The 15956-nt window shown below is 39.0% G+C and overlaps 1 pseudogene; it reads right to left on the bottom strand.

The window, feature by feature from the left end:
- Window positions 1–6689: 6689 nt before the first annotated feature.
- Window positions 6690–15956, bottom strand: part of LOC147339878 (histone-lysine N-methyltransferase SETMAR-like) — a 35625-nt pseudogene continuing 26358 nt past the window's right edge.

Here is a 15956-nt window from a genome sequence, read left to right as displayed (position 1 = left end):
AAATGCCAGAGAGGGTGTGGAGAAAAGGGAACACTCTTGCACTATTGATGGGAATGTAAATTGATACAGCCACTGTGGAAGACGGTATAGAGATACTTTTAAAAACTAGGAATAAAACCACCATATGACCCAGAAATCCCATTCCTAGGCATATACCCTGAGAAAACCAAAATTGAAAAAGACACATGTATTCCATTGTTTGTTGCAGCACTATTCACAATAGCTAGAAGCAACTTAGATGTCCATCGGCAGGTGAATGGATAAAGAATTTGTGGTGCATATACATAATGGAATATTCAGTTCAGTTCAGTTCAGTCGCTCAGTCGTGTCCGACTCTTTGCGACCCCATGAATCGCAGCACGCCAGGCCTCCCTGTCCATCACCAACTCCCGGAGTTCACTCAGACTCACGTCCATGGAGTCAGTGATGCCATCCAGCCATCTCATCCTCTGTCGTCCCCTTCTCCTCCTGCCCCCAATCCCTCCCAGCATCAGAGTCTTTTCCAATGAGTCAACTCTTCGCATGAGGTGGCCAAAGTACTGGAGTTTCAGCTTTAGCATCATTCCTTCCAAAGAAATCCCAGGGCTGATCTCCTTCAGAACGGACTGGTTGGATCTCCTTGCAGTCCAAGGGACTCTCAAGAGTCTTCTCCAACACTACAGTTCAAAAGCATCAATTCTTCGGTGCTCAGCTTTCTTCACAATCCAACTCTCACATGCATACATGACCACTGGAAAAACCATAGCCTTGACTAGATGGACCTTTGTTGGGAAAGTAATATCTCTGCTATTACTCAGCCATAAAAAGGAATGCATTTGAGTCAGTTCTAATGAAGTGGATGAATCTAGAACCAATTATACAGAGTGAAGTAAGTCATAAAGAGAAAGATAAACATCATATTTAATGCATATATATGGAATCTAGAAGAATGGTACTAAGGAACTTATTTACAGGACAGCAATGGAGAAAGAGACATAGAGAATAGACTTATGGACATGAGAGGGGAGGAGAGGGTGAGATGTATGGAAAGAGTAACATGGAAACTTACATTACCATATGTAAAATAGATAGCCAATGGGACTTTGCTGTATGGCCCAGGAAACTCAAACAGGGGCTCTGTATCAACCTAGAGGTTTGCGACGAGGAGGGAAATGGGAGGGAGGTTCAACAGGAAGGGGATATATGTATACCTATGGCTGATTCATGTTGAGATTTGACAGAAAACAACAAAATTCTGTAAAGCAATTATCCTTCAATAAAAAGATGAATTTAAAAGTTCAGTTGACCTACCAAAAGGGTTAAAAGAAAGTTGAGAAACACTTTTAAGGACCCTACAAAACCCTGGCCACCTAGCACCTAGGCTTTGTCTCAATACACAAACAGATTACTATGAGGAATTTCAGTGGTGGATAGGCAGAATGAGTCATTTAGGAGGGCCAGCTCCCTGCCTGGCCATTAAAGACTCCTTGAGTAGTGTCACAGTATCAGCCAAGCAGCCAAATATTCTGTTTGAGGAGTACTTGAAGAGTTAGCACTCTTTAGAGGAGCCTGAAGGATTTAATATAATGAACCGGATTTCAAGGGATGACTTAGCTTTTATAGATGGAGTCCCCTAATTCAGTTCTACGAGAGGAAATGAGAATCAACTGATACTAATGGAAGAATTACAGTAGTAGAATAGCCAACTGGTGAATGAGTTATTCAAAATATTATTCATCCAGAAATGCTTCAAGCAATGGAAGAGACAAAAGTCCAGAAGTAGATTAACCCAAACATCACGACATGGTTGAATATGTTGAGTCCAAAAGTCATTAATGCAGCAGAAATAATGTGTCTGGATAGTGTTTGGAAGCATTTCTACTCAAGACTCCAATGGAGTATTTATTTGATTATTCAAGTAACTTCATGATCTAGAGTTAAGTGCACATTTTTTGTCAAATTATTGACAGTTTGTATTCAAGACTAAACCAGTTGTGTTAACATGAACAATCCATTAAATTAAAGGCATAATTACTATATATACAGTGACATTTGGGAAAACATAAAAAGAAATGAAAGATTAAGTTACAAATATTGTAAAGTTTTTCAAAATGTGTTAATGCAGACTCAGAACTGCACATTAATCTCCTGCAACAGATTATTTCACTTCATGAAGTTCTGATATGTTATTGATAAATACCTATAATCTATTAAACCAGTATAGCTCTGGGATGCTGAATTTTCAGAAAACAGTTTATCAGTGCATCATAACTATAGGCCACCACAATTACAATACAATGTACTATTTCTTATATAGTTTACTTAAATTATTATATTTATGGTTCAGCCGTTATCTCCAACTCTCTGTGACCCTGTGGACTGTAACACTCCAAGTTCCTCTGTCCATGGAATTTTCCATGCAAGAATGCTGAAGTGGTTTGCCATTTCCTACTCCAAGGGATCTCACTGACCGAGGGATCGAACCTGCATGTCTTGAGTCTCCTGTGTTGGCAGGTGAATTCTTTACCATGGTGCCACCTGGGAAGACTACCACATTTACAATACAGTGTACTATTTATTATAACTTATTAAGCCAAATTTATTATATAGTTTATTAAATTAATATATTTATGGTACAGTACATGCTGTATTAATCTTGCCTTTCACCCTGTGACATGAAGAGGTCTTGGCATTATCATTAGAGTAACGTCCAAAAACACCCAATGATAAGGCAGGGCTTCTTGGCTGAATGTCTTACATGTGCCCTTTTATGTCCCATATCCTTGTATTACTCTGCTTGCTACTCTGTGCCCAGAGACATTGACCTCTGCAGACTGCTTCAGTAAGTTCCCTTTGCCATTTGACTTCCCATTTGGCCAATATGAGGCACCTGCAAGAAATAGGAAAGTGAAAAGAATGAAAATATTTACCCCTGGTTCCATCTCTGCCTAGTCACCAGAAGCTCACTGCTTCCCTCTTAATGAAGGTCATAACTGTCTCCTTATAGATACTCTCTCCAGCTTCTAGTAATGACACCCTCCCCTTGTTTCTTCAGGCTTCAGATTCCCACACCTTTGTAAATGGTCCAGTCCTTAAATCCTCCTCAGTTATCCGGTTGAGTGTGCCATCTCTTTCTGCAGAAACCTAGGACACTATACCATAGTAGACTATAAGATTATGTCAAATCATTGACCTTTTACTCTATTATGCTCTCTGTAAGCTAAATTGATAGAAAAGGACATTTGACTTTCTAAGCCCCAGATATCAGTAAATGAATTAGTTATAGCCCAAGTGTGAAACCTGGAGTATTATGCAAAGGTGGGCATTGCTGCAGTGTAGAATATTGTTGCATGTCATTTAAGACAAATTGAGGTGCCCATTAGTTGTGAAGAAGATCTGTTGATAATGCAAACATTTTAAAACCTTCAATTTAAAACAAGCAGAATAAACAATGGACATTTTTGAAGGTACTAGTGAAACACTGGATCCAGAGAGCTTTGCCTTTATTACCAAGAAAGGTAACAAAATTAATTTCCTGTGGAAACAGAATAATTTTCATTACTCCCCTTAAGCCAGAATCAATAATTTAGAATGGTTCAAAATAATCTTAAAAAATGCCTCAACCTTGGTGTGGACTTGTATAAAAATATTCATGTCTACCTATCAATGTGCAAGTTTTCAAATATAGGAAATACAGGTAAGAGTTTATTTGCATTTATAGGTAGCTCTAAAGCTAATAGACTAGGCAAATTCAGGTTTGCTCTTTATCCTGAAAAGAATACAGAGGACTGCCACTGACTGTGCCTGCCACTGAGAAATATTAAGCAATAAATTTCAGAGCAAAGGAAACTTAGAAAATTGTCATCATTTCACACTTGGAAATCTTGTAACTCAGTTTTGTTTCATAGAGAGCTGAGAGAACACTAGGTTATCTCTTTATGCTTTCTCTTTTGTAACCAGATTCATCTGAAACTAGTTGCCAAATACATTCTAAGTGTCAACATTATTACTCTCCATTTTGTTTTTTGCAGAGAAAAATAAATGTGCATATTTTTCTATAGTTGGAATTGTGGTTTGTTGACATCCTCTAAACATCTTATTACAGGGAGTTGTATAAAAAGGTCCTTGGCACAGGCAAAGGCAGATCTATCAGACAGATGTACCTCTTACTTGCACTGGAATTCCTCTAGGGTCATATATGTCTACATAAGGCAGATGGCTTAATAATTACTTCTGAAGAGTTCATGTAGACCAGCAATTCAAGGTCAGTGGGGGTGCTGGAAATTTCCATATTGATGAATACATTCCACACTAGTAATATGGGCAGAGAGTGTGACTGTCCTTATTTGGTCCCCTACCCCCAGCTGGGCCTAACTTACTGTGGACACTTGATGAATATTAATTAAGGTAGAAATTAATTGAAGCAATGAACTCCCAATGAGGGAGAAGGACAAAGACTGACAAAGACATGTTATCAATTGACATGTGACGGATTTTCCTTTTTCCCTCAAACCTGGAAGAAATATAGATTCAAGACCTAGTCATTTTCTCCTACTGGCAGCTCCATCTGGCATCCACGTAAAGAGGTGTATAAAGCAGCCTTGTGTTTTGTAGTGATACAAAATCCGGCACTAGATTTCCATGGGGGTTAGTCAGTGGAGAAGCCCTCCAAGTGGACTCCCGCAGCTAGAGTGGCAAAGAGCTTTTGCTAATCTTTTTCATCTCTATGGGCTTAGCCCTTAGAATTATGGGACCAGGCCATAACACGGCATGCAAAAGCCATAATAATGATGATTTCATCTCAGGTTGTTTGTAGAACTCTGACTTCCCTGTGGAGTATGAGAGTTAGGGGAAAGACAGGTTACATAATAGGGAGAAGTAAACACATATTGGCTGGCTGTTTAGTATCTGGGGTTTTCATTGGTATGAGTAGAAAAATATTTGTTCTGTGAAGGATAGCAAGAGAGCCTTTTTCATTTATGTCATTTTGGCATTTTGTGCTCGGGTCTTTTCTAACACTCAAACTATTGTACAGCCAGAGTCTTTTTCCTCCAAAGGCAAAAAGCACTGTGTACACATTCTCTCTGTGTGTCTCTCTCCCTTTCTCTCTTGAAATACTTGGGTATATTTGTGATATACAGGTTTCCATAACGTTTTTATTTTATATATTTTATTTTTTTTCTCCTGTTTTCCTATATTTCACATGATAATATTTTGGACAATCCTTAAGCATACTTTATAGCCATTTATTATTGAATTATATTATCTCAGCTGACCTTGACTGAATGTGTTAAAATATGTAGACTCACCAAACTTCCTGTTTTGTGATGGTACCAAGTGAGGCATTTATCTTGTACCAATATCACACAATTAATAATGAAACAAAGTTTGACACATAAAAGGTTCAGAAAATCTTAATTTAAGTGTTATTATATGGGTTTATTAATAATGAAGATACATACTTTATTATTTTCTTGAAGGTAAAAAAAGATGGAACTATTTAAATTTATCCAGTCACCTGGATCATTCAAGTGAAAAACCTGTCTTATAGGTGACAAGACACTCTCAGGCCCCAAGATAATCATCAAAAACACTGAAGTCTTGTTGACTTACCAAGTGAGCTTAACAACACTCAGATTTGTCTTAATGGCTGGTTTACAGACAGTGAGAAGATGGTACCTTAGAATTTGAGAGTTGATTTCATGTTGAAGCAATTTACTTTGAGAGAATCAGAACTGAAGTGAGCCTACTCTCAAAGCATCAGATACTTTAACAGCTCCTTTTCAGCTTCCTCAAGTGCATAGAGCTTATTTTTAAAAGGAGATCTCTGAAAAATAAACAAGCAAAGAATCCCACCTCTGCCAGTCCCATGATTTGAAATTAAGCACAGCCATGCCAGGATAATGCTCACAGTCTCTTTCGATTGTGGATGGCTGTGCACTGTGTAATAATTCTGTTTTGAATAGAACATATCGTTTAGCTTTCGTGGGAAATCAATTTGCTTCCTGCTTTGGAATAATATTAAGTTGTATTTTTCCCATCTGTGCCTGTGAGTACAGACCAGTGGAGGATTCAATGGAAAAGTTTTCAGAGATTTGATTCAAATAAATCTTCTGCATGTTGCATACACATTTAAAGCTTATACAAGATTTAGTGCATGTGTGCTCAGTCGTGTCCAATTCTTTGCAATCCCATGGTCTGTAGCCCACTAGGCTCCTCTGTCCATGAGATTGTCCAGGCAAGAATACTGGAGTGAGTTGCCATTTCCTCCTCCACGGTATCTTCCCAACTCAGGGATCAAACCCACATCTCCTGCATCTCCTGCTTTGGCAGGCAAATTCATTACCACTGAGCCACCCAGGAAGCTCCAGGGGAACATAATAGCCAAAGTTGTATGTCTATAATCCTTAAAGATGTGCATAGACTGATATAGTGGATATTTCCCACAGGTAGATTGGTGCAAATGTAATTGCAGTTTCAGACCTTGAATTTTAAATCATTATAACTAGGAGATCAAACCAGTCAATCTTAAAGGAAATCAACCCTGAATACACATTGGAAGGACTGATGCTGAAACTGAAACTCAAATATTTTGGCCACCTGATGTGAACAGCTGACTCATTGGCAAAGGCCCTGATGCTGGGAAAGACTGAGGGCAGAACGAGGAGAGGGCAACAGAGGATGAGATGGTTGGATGGCATCACCAATGCAATGGACATGAACTTGACCAAACTCTGGGAGATAGTGAGGGACATGAAAGCCTGGTGTACTTGAGTTCATGGGATCATGAAGAGTTGGACACAACTTGGTGACTGAACAGTAGCAACAACAACAACAAACAACTAGACTCAAATATATCTTTATTAATCAAAATAAGAACCATTGTAATTAACACATTTCTGCCAATGAGAAATAAGTTAGTTTTTTCCTGTAGCATAAAAATCTGTGCTTCGATATTTGACAAACTCTTGGAAAACATTTTCTGCATCCTGCAGGTTGTAGAAGTGTTTTCTCTGCAAAATGTTGTCAAGATGCTTGAAGAAGTGGTTGTCAGTTGGCGAGAGGTCAGGTGAATATGGCAGATGAGGCCAAACTTTGTAGCCCAATTCGTTCAACTTCTGAAGCATTGGTTGGGCAACATGCAGTTGGGTGTAGTCACGGAGAAGAATTGGGCCCTTTCTGTTGACCAGTGTAGGCTGCTGGCACTGCAGTTTTCAGTGCATCCTGTTGATTTGCTGAGCATACTCCTCAGATGTAATGGTTTCCCTGGGATTCAGAAAGCTGTAGTGAATCAGACGGGCAGCAGACCACCAAACAGTGACAGTGACCTTTTCTTGGTGCAAGTTTGGCTTTAGAAAGTAATTTGGAGCTTCTTCTAGGACCAGCCACTTTAGCTGGTCATCACCAGCTGTCATATAAAATCCGCTTTCCATCACAGGTCACAGTCCAATAGAGAAATGGTTCGTTATTGTTGCATAGAATAAGAGACAACAACACTTCAAAACGACAATTTTTTTGATTTGCATTCAGCTCATGAGGCACCCACTTATCAAGCTTTTTCACCTTTCCAATTTGCTTCAAGCACTGAATGACTGTAGAATGGTCGACGTTGAGTTCTTCAGCAACTTCTCATGCAGTTGTAAGAGGATCAGCTTCAATGATGGTTCTCAATTGTTGTCAACTTCCGATGGCTGGCCACATGCTCCTTATTGTCAAGGCCCTCATCTCCTTTGTAAAACTTATTGAACCACCACTGCTCTGTACATTCATTAGCAGTTCCTGGGCCAAATGGATTGTTGATGTTGCAAGTTGTCTCTGCTGCCTTATGACCCATTTTGAACTCAAATAAGAAAATCGCTCAAATTTGCTTTTTGTCTAGCATAATTCCCAAAGTCTAAAATATGTAAGTCATTAGCAAAAAAATAATAAATTGAGAAATGCTCATTAAAATGATGTATAACATAACCACATTTATTTAAGAATGTTTTTCTATATCAAAGGCAAATTTCAACAATGTAAAAACCGCAATTACTGTTGCACCAACCTAATAATTCATGAGCATCTCTAACTCAGTAATGTTTCAGACTGAACTCATTATCCTGCCTCTCTCCAATCAAACCTGTATTCCAGTCATCTAGTTATTTAATCTGAATTCTGGGAGTTACTCTAAGATCTGTTCTTTCCCTCAGTGATCATGTTGAGAATTCTAGATGTTTTCCAAAATCCATTTTTCATTCTTTGTGGGCATGCAGCTAGACTACATTTCTCAAACTTCAGTAAGATATGGCCATGGTACTAAGTACTAGTGAGTGGAATGTGTGTGGAAATGTTGTGAGCCATTTCTTGGCCAGTTTTTCAAATGAGGGTGTGCCCCCTTCACATTCTCCCTCCCCTTTTGCTGACTATCATGAAGATTCTAATGGATATTGGAATCAGAAGATGGAAGGAGACTGGATTCTTGAATCATCAAATGAAGGAGAGTCTCCAGCTGACAAGGAACATCTTTCTTGGAGAATAAACAAGAAATAAACTTTTATATTGTTTATACCATTGTATATATTTAGGTGTATTTTTTTACTGCAGCTTAGCCTACCTTACTAGTACAATGCTGTTCCTAAGTTCATCAGTTCTATCTTATTGATAGTTATCGAATTTTTCCCATCACCTCCAGGCCAGCTGTCCTTTTTTTATCTATGTTCTCATCCTCCTTAGGCCGAGACTGTACAATAGTCCTAAATTAGTTTTCTGGCCTGCCTTTGGTCTTACTTCTCTACAAAGCATTATCTCAAACTCTCAATAATTACCTATTAAATGGGAATACATACCCGGCTTGAAAAATGTTCAATGATCCTTATCATCTATATTAAAAATTATATGCCCTTGGCTCAGCACTGAAGGCTCTCCCCTGCCTTTTCTGGTCAAACGTCTTGCCTCATTACCACCCAGTACTCTGGTATGTATCGTCATTGATCTGCTTTCATTTCCAAGAAGATGCTCCACGTTGCTCCTTCTCTCCAGAAGGCCCTTCTTTTCTCCATTCAGTCCTTTAGTTGGAGGGGCAGTTCATAGAATATCTCACTGCTCCCGCTCTCAAGGGGGAGGAGTATTGGTATTGTCACTCGGGTCTTTTTTATTTCTCTGGCTGTGTGTTGAGCATTGTGGGATCTTAGTTCCCCAACCAGGGATTGAACCTGCACCCTCAGCAGTGAAAGAGTGGCATCCCAACCACTGGACCACCAGGGAATTCCATGTCACTCAGGTCTTTTTGGGCTCCTCCAAACTGAAACTCCATTCACTTAAAATGATTAGTGAATAGTGAAAGTTGTATCAAGGATTTCAAAGGGGACTTACAGGAGAGAAGCTTTAGTTCACAACACACAGCAGTATTGAAATGTCTCCATTCAACACTTTGATTCTTCCTCTAAATCTTTCTTCAGGCACTCCAACAGTTAGGGGCCTCATCTCCTTGATCCTTCCCCGAGGAAACTCCCAAACATGTTCTTATTTAATAGGCTGTGACCCTCTCTCATTTCTGATGAAACTTCAGCAATCTGAAAATTATTTCTACCCCATAGTGAGCTTATCAAACCCTTTTTAATAAAACTGTTCTTTCCCTACAAAAATGTTCTTATACCACCTGCTAATAAAATGAAATGTTTTCTCACATAATTCATATATGTTGTTCAAGTATGCAAACTGAGACATGTTCAGAGAATGGGACTTTAGTGAGAGTAATAGAAATGGAACACTGTTGGGACACTCTTGTTGTTCTTCCTTTCAGGAACACCAAGAGTAGTCCTATCAATTTTTCACTCTTTTTCTTTCAATACTGCACCTACATCTATGATTTCTGTTACTATCATCTCATTATTAGCAAATGACAGCATTTAATAAGCTCTCATAGGGTGCTAGGCATTTTTCTAAGATATTTACATCTTATAATTTTATTGATTTTGTTTAGTCTTTCTTTAGTCTTAACATTTATATTTGTGGGGAAATGGATAATATGGTAAATTAAACTGAAAACTCTCCTACAATGTAATAGTTAGAAAATACAGAAATAGTTAGAAAATACAACTATTATGAAAATTATTAGAGTCATAGCTGAGCTTGCAAGAAATTAGGAAACCTTTAGGCAAAAAAATGAAAGGAAAAGAAAAACTGGTGGGCAGGCACTATGAAGTATATAGTATATAACTCTACAGGATAACTTATGTGATCTCCTAGAAATTGCCAGCAGGATTCTGTCCCAGTCATCCACCGTGGTCATTTGCTCAATAATGTACTCTTCATTAGCCTACTTCTGTTTCTTGTTTCCCCTCTCTCTTCCTGGAGCTTCCTAGAGTCAGTTCTCAAATAAACTGCTGCTGCTGCTGCTGCTGCTAAGTCACTTCAGTCATGTCCGACTCTGTGTGACCCCATAAATGGCAGCCCACCAGGCTCCTCTGTCCCTGGGATTCTCCAGGCAAGAACACTGGAGTGGGTTGCCATTGCCTTCTCCGTCTCAAATAAACTACTTACACTCAAATCCTCTACTCAGGCTCTGCTTCTGAGGGAACCAAAACTAAGACTTTCACTCATCTGTTCATTTTCAGTATATTGTGTTATCTTGTACTTTAAATGTGGCTCTAATCATAATTGCTTTAAATGTGCTCTAATCATAATTTTTCCAGTGGTCATGTATGGATGTGAGAGTTGGACTATAAAGAAAGCTGAGCACTGAAGAATTGATGCTTTTGAACTGTGGTGTTGGGGAAGACTCTTGAGAGTCCCTTGGACTGCAAGGAGATCCAACCTGTCCATCCTAAAGGAGATCAGTCCTGAATATTCATTGGAAGGACTGATGCTGACGCTGAAACTCCAATACTTTGGCCATCTGATGCAAAGAGCTGACTCATTTGAAAAGAGCAGACCCTGATGCTGGGAAAGATTGAGGGCAGGAGGAGAAGGGGACAACAGAGGATGAGATGATTGGATGGCATCACCAACTCAATGGACATGGGTTTGGGTGAACTCCGGAAATTGTTGATGGACAGGGAGGCCTGGGATGCTGTGGTTCATGGGGTCACAAAGAGTCGTACATGACTGAGCGACTGAACTGAACTGAATTATAGTCAAGATGATTGACTCTTTGTCACAAAATTGACAAATAGCCTAAAAGATTTCTGTGAAGAATAACAACAACAACAACAATAATTCAAGCACAAATGAATAAAAAGAAAATTGAAGTGCTCTTTAAGAATTAAATACAGGGAGTTCCATGGTGGTCCAGAGGTTAGGACTCTATGCTTCCACTGCAGGAGTATGGGTTCAGTCCCTGGCTGGGGAACAAAGATACCGCATGCCCCGTGGTGCAGTCAAAGGAAAAAAAAAAAAGAATTGAATACAATGATAATTAGTTTCAGCCAAAGCCAACCCTTAAAATTCTTTGATAAACTATTTCAAATACAGATTTAGGTACATCCTATCTGATGATGAAGCATGACTTAGCTATATTGTGTGCCTTGAGATATTATCTAATGGTAGCTGGGAATGTATAGTGTGTATAAGGAGGTTTGGTAAGGCAAAGGTTGTTTGCAGCCATCCTGCCTGAATGCTACTTTGCTTCTGTTACTTAAAGGGGGGCTGCCATTTAATGGTGTCCTGCTGCTGCTGCTGCTGCTGCTGCTGCTGCTGCTAAGTCGCTTCAGTCGTGTCCGACTCTGTGCGACCCCATAGACGGCAGCCCACCAGGCTCCCCTGTCCCTGGGATTCTCCAGGCAAGAACACTGGAGTGGGTTGCCATTTCCTTCTCCAATGCATGAAAATGAAAAGTGAAAGTGAAGTCGCTCAGTCGTGTCGGACTCCTAGCAACCCCATGGACTGCAGCCCACCAGGCTCCTCCGTCCATGGGATTTTCCAGGCAAGAGTACTGGAGTGGGGTGCCATTGCCTTCTCCAATGGTGTCCTAGTCACAGCTAAATGTTGTTAGGTAGCTATTTGATTATTCAGAAAAGTGACTTTAGAGAACAATAAAGGGACAACTAAGGACCATCCTACATTTGAGAAAAGCCAACCAGCACAAAAGTCAATAAACAGAGCAGATAAGTCTATAGTGGAATCAGATAATTCAGAGAAGAAAAGTTTAAAAAAAATTTAATGAGTATCATCAGAGACATTTGAGCTTGTATATAAAACAAAATTAATCTGCTAAGAAAAAAGAATTATCAGAGTACAAATAAGAACAACATTATTGCCAAAATATAAACTGAATAAAAAGACATGAATAAAGTAATCAAAGAAATCTGTGACAGAAGAAAAAGATGAAGAATGTAAAAATATGAGAAGAGAGATTAAGAAGGTGGATCCATGCTAAATTCTTAAAAATAAGACAGTGGTAATTGAGTGACTGAACTGAACTGAACTGAATGAGGGGATAAAATTATGGAAAATAATATAATATTTCTAGGAACTGAAGAAAAGTTGTAATGTTCAGATTGAAAGAAACCTTTCTAATGTCCAGCAAGACAAATTAGACATATTCTTATGAAATTTCAGAATGTCAAAGATGAAGAGAAGAACATAAAGTATTTTAGAGAGGAAAAAACATCTTAGCTACAAAAGAATCACAATAAAATTGTATTAGTCAATTATCAGGAGGGAATACAACAATACTTTCATATTTCTAATGGAAAATTATTATTATTATTTTCAGCATTAAAAAATTCAAATTGTATAAAATGCACATAGCACAAAATTTACCATCTTAAAAACTTACCATTTTTAAGTGTATGAATTAGTGATGTTAAGTTCACATTGTTATCCAACAAATTTCCAGAACTTTTTCATCCTGAAGCACTGAAACTCTATACCCATTAAACAATAACTCCCCATTCCCCTACCTTAGCTCCTGGCAAAGACTACTCTACTTTCTGTCTCTATGGATCCAACTCATTTAGGCACTGAATATAAAAGGAATCATACAGTCTTGTCTTTTAAAAAAAATGTTTATTTATTTGTTTGACTGTGTGGGGTCTTAGTTGTGGCACCCGAAGTCATTGCAGCATATGGACTCTCTAGTTGTGGCATGCAGCCTTAGCCGCCCTGCAGCATGTGCAATCTCAGTTCCCCAACCAGGGATCAAACCCTCATTCCCTGCACTGCAAGGAGGATTCTTATCCACTGGACCACCAGGGAAGTCCCTAGCATTTATCTTCATGACTGACTTGTTTCACTTAATAAAATATCTTCAAGTTTCATCCACATTGAAGCCTGTATCAGAATTTCCTTCCTTTTAAAGGCTAAATAATATTCCATTGTATGTAATACATATGACATTTTGTTTACTGATTTGTCCATTGATGAACAGTTGGGTTGCTTCCACCATCTGGCTATTGTGAACAATGCTCGTACGAACATGGGTGAATAGAGAGACCTTGCTTTCAGTTCTTTTGGTGATATATCCGGAAGTGAAATTACTAGATCATGTGGCAGTTTTGTTTTTAACTTTTTGAGGAACCACCATACTGTTTTCCATGGTGGCTGCACCATTTTATTACATTCCCAACAGTGTACAAAGATTCCAATTTATCTGCATCTTCACCAACAATTGTTATTTTCTTTCTTTTTTTTATATTAGTCATTCTAACAGGTACATGGTGATTTCTCATTGTGGTTTTGATTTGCATTTCCCTAATGACTAGTGGTGTTGAATCTTTTCATATGCTTATAGACCATTTATGTATCTTCTTTGGATAAAAGTCTATTCAAGTCTTTTGTTCATCTTTTTTCCCCCATTTTGGCTTGTGGGATCTAGTTCCCTGACCAGGGATTGAGCCTGGGCCATGGCAGTGAAACTGTTGAATCCTAACCACTAGACCACTAGGAAAACTCCCTCCCTACTCATCTTTTAATTGAGTTATTTTGTTGTTGTTGAGTTGTAGGAGCTCTTTATATATTCTAGATATCAACTCTCTGTCATGTATATGATTTGAAAATATTTTCTCCTGTTCCATAGGTTGCCTTTACACTTGGCTGATTGTGTCCTTTGATGCAGAGAAGTTTTAAATTTTCAAATAGTCCTAGAAAATTATTTTCAACCAAGAATTCTACACACACCTAAAATAGCAATCATTTATGAAGGCAAAATAAAGATATTTTCAGATGTGCTAAGATTCAGATAATTTTCCATTTTGGAAATGTGAGTTCACTTTTAACTAACATGAAGTTGAGGAGAGGGTGCTTCTAAGAAGCAATAGAATAATATAGTCTTATACTAAAAAGAAGCTCCCAGGATTCAGCCAACCCAGAAAGTAGTGGTGTGACTAAGAAATTGTATGATCTTAGTGATATAGTAATAAAAGTATATATTTTCTGATCATTAGGATAAAATAAGTTCTCCAGAAAGAAAAATATATACAAGAAAGTCACAACTCAAATATGGAGGAAACTGATTTGATTTTAAGCAATTGATACAGTGTAAGAAAAACTGGAGCAGTAGCACAGATTCTTAGTGCTTAAGGTTTTGTGACATATATTTATATGTCTTTATAAGGAAAGTTATGACCAACCTAGATAGCATATTCAAAAGCAGAGACATTACTTTGCCAACAAAGGTTCGTCTAGTCAAGGCTATGGTTTTTCCTGTGGTCATGTATGGATGTGAGAGTTGGACTGTGAAGAAGGCTGAGCGCCAAAGAATTGATGTTGGAGAAGACTCTTGAGAGTCCCTTGGACTACAAGGAGATCCAACCAGTCCATTCTGAAGGAGATCAGCCCTGGGATTTCTTTGGAAGGAATGATGCTAAAGCTGAAACTCCAGTACTTTGGCCACCTCATGCGAAGAGTTGACTCATTGGAAAAGACTCTGATACTGGGAGGGATTGGGGGCAGGAGGAGAAGGGGACGACAGAGGATGAGATGGCTGGATGGCATCACTGACTCGATGGACATGAGTCTGGGTGAACTCCGGGAGTTGGTGATGGACAGGGAGGCCTGGCGTGCTGTGATTCATGGGGTCGCAAAGAGTCGACAGACTGAGCGACTGATCTGATCTGATCTGATTGTACAAAAATGCACCTTGATTCAGAAGGAAATAAGGTTTACATTAATCATATCAATATAGATATGTTTATGCCTTTTGGTTGTAGAATCATTTCATAGTAAATTTGATTATAGTAAAGGTAAAGCTGGGCTTCTCCAATAGTTCAGCAATAAAGAATTCCCCAGCAATGCAGGAGACACAGGAGACTCAGGTTTGATCCATAGGTCAGGAAGATCCCTTGGAGGAGGGCATGGCAACCCACTCCAGTATTCTTGCCTGGGAAATCCCATGGACAGAGGAGTCTTATGGGCTACAGTCCAAAGGGTCACAAAGAGTTGGACACGACTGAGTGACAGAGCACAGAGCACAAAGTTGACAGATGTCTGGGAGGTGGAGGAAGGATGAAAGGTAGATAAGTGTAAGAAAGATTAAATTTCTTACTCTATACTGTGAAAGTCAATATATACCACATAAAGTTATGAACAACCTAGACAGCATATTAAAAAGCAGAGACATTACTTTGCCAACAAAGGTCCATCTAGACAAAGCTGTGGTTTTTCCAGTAGTCATGTATGGATGTGAGAGTTGGACTATAAAGAAAGCTGAGCACCGAAGAATTGATGCTTTTGAACTGTGGCGTTGGGTAAGACTCTTGAGAGTCCCTTGGACTGCAAGGAGATCCAACCAGTCTATTCCGAAGGAGATCAGCCCTGGGATTTCTTTGGAAGGAATGATGCTAAAGCTGAAACTCCAGTACTTTGGCCACCTCATGCGAAGAACTGACTCATTTGAAAAGACTCTGATGCTGGGAAAGATTGAGGGCAGGAGGAGAAGGGGACGACATAGGATTAGATGATTGGATGGCATCACCGACTCAATGGACATGAATTTGAGTAAACTCCGGGAGTTGGTGATGGACAGGGAAGCCTGGCGTGCTGCAGTCCATGAGGTTGTA

This window comes from Bos grunniens, chromosome X (genome assembly GCF_055505025.1).
Source record: "Bos grunniens cultivar Pamir isolate PY7600 chromosome X, Bosgru_T2T1.0, whole genome shotgun sequence".
NCBI classification, from domain to species: Eukaryota; Metazoa; Chordata; class Mammalia; order Artiodactyla; family Bovidae; genus Bos; species Bos grunniens.
Note: the sequence above shows the minus strand (reverse complement) of the source record. Positions and strands in the feature narration are given on the sequence as shown.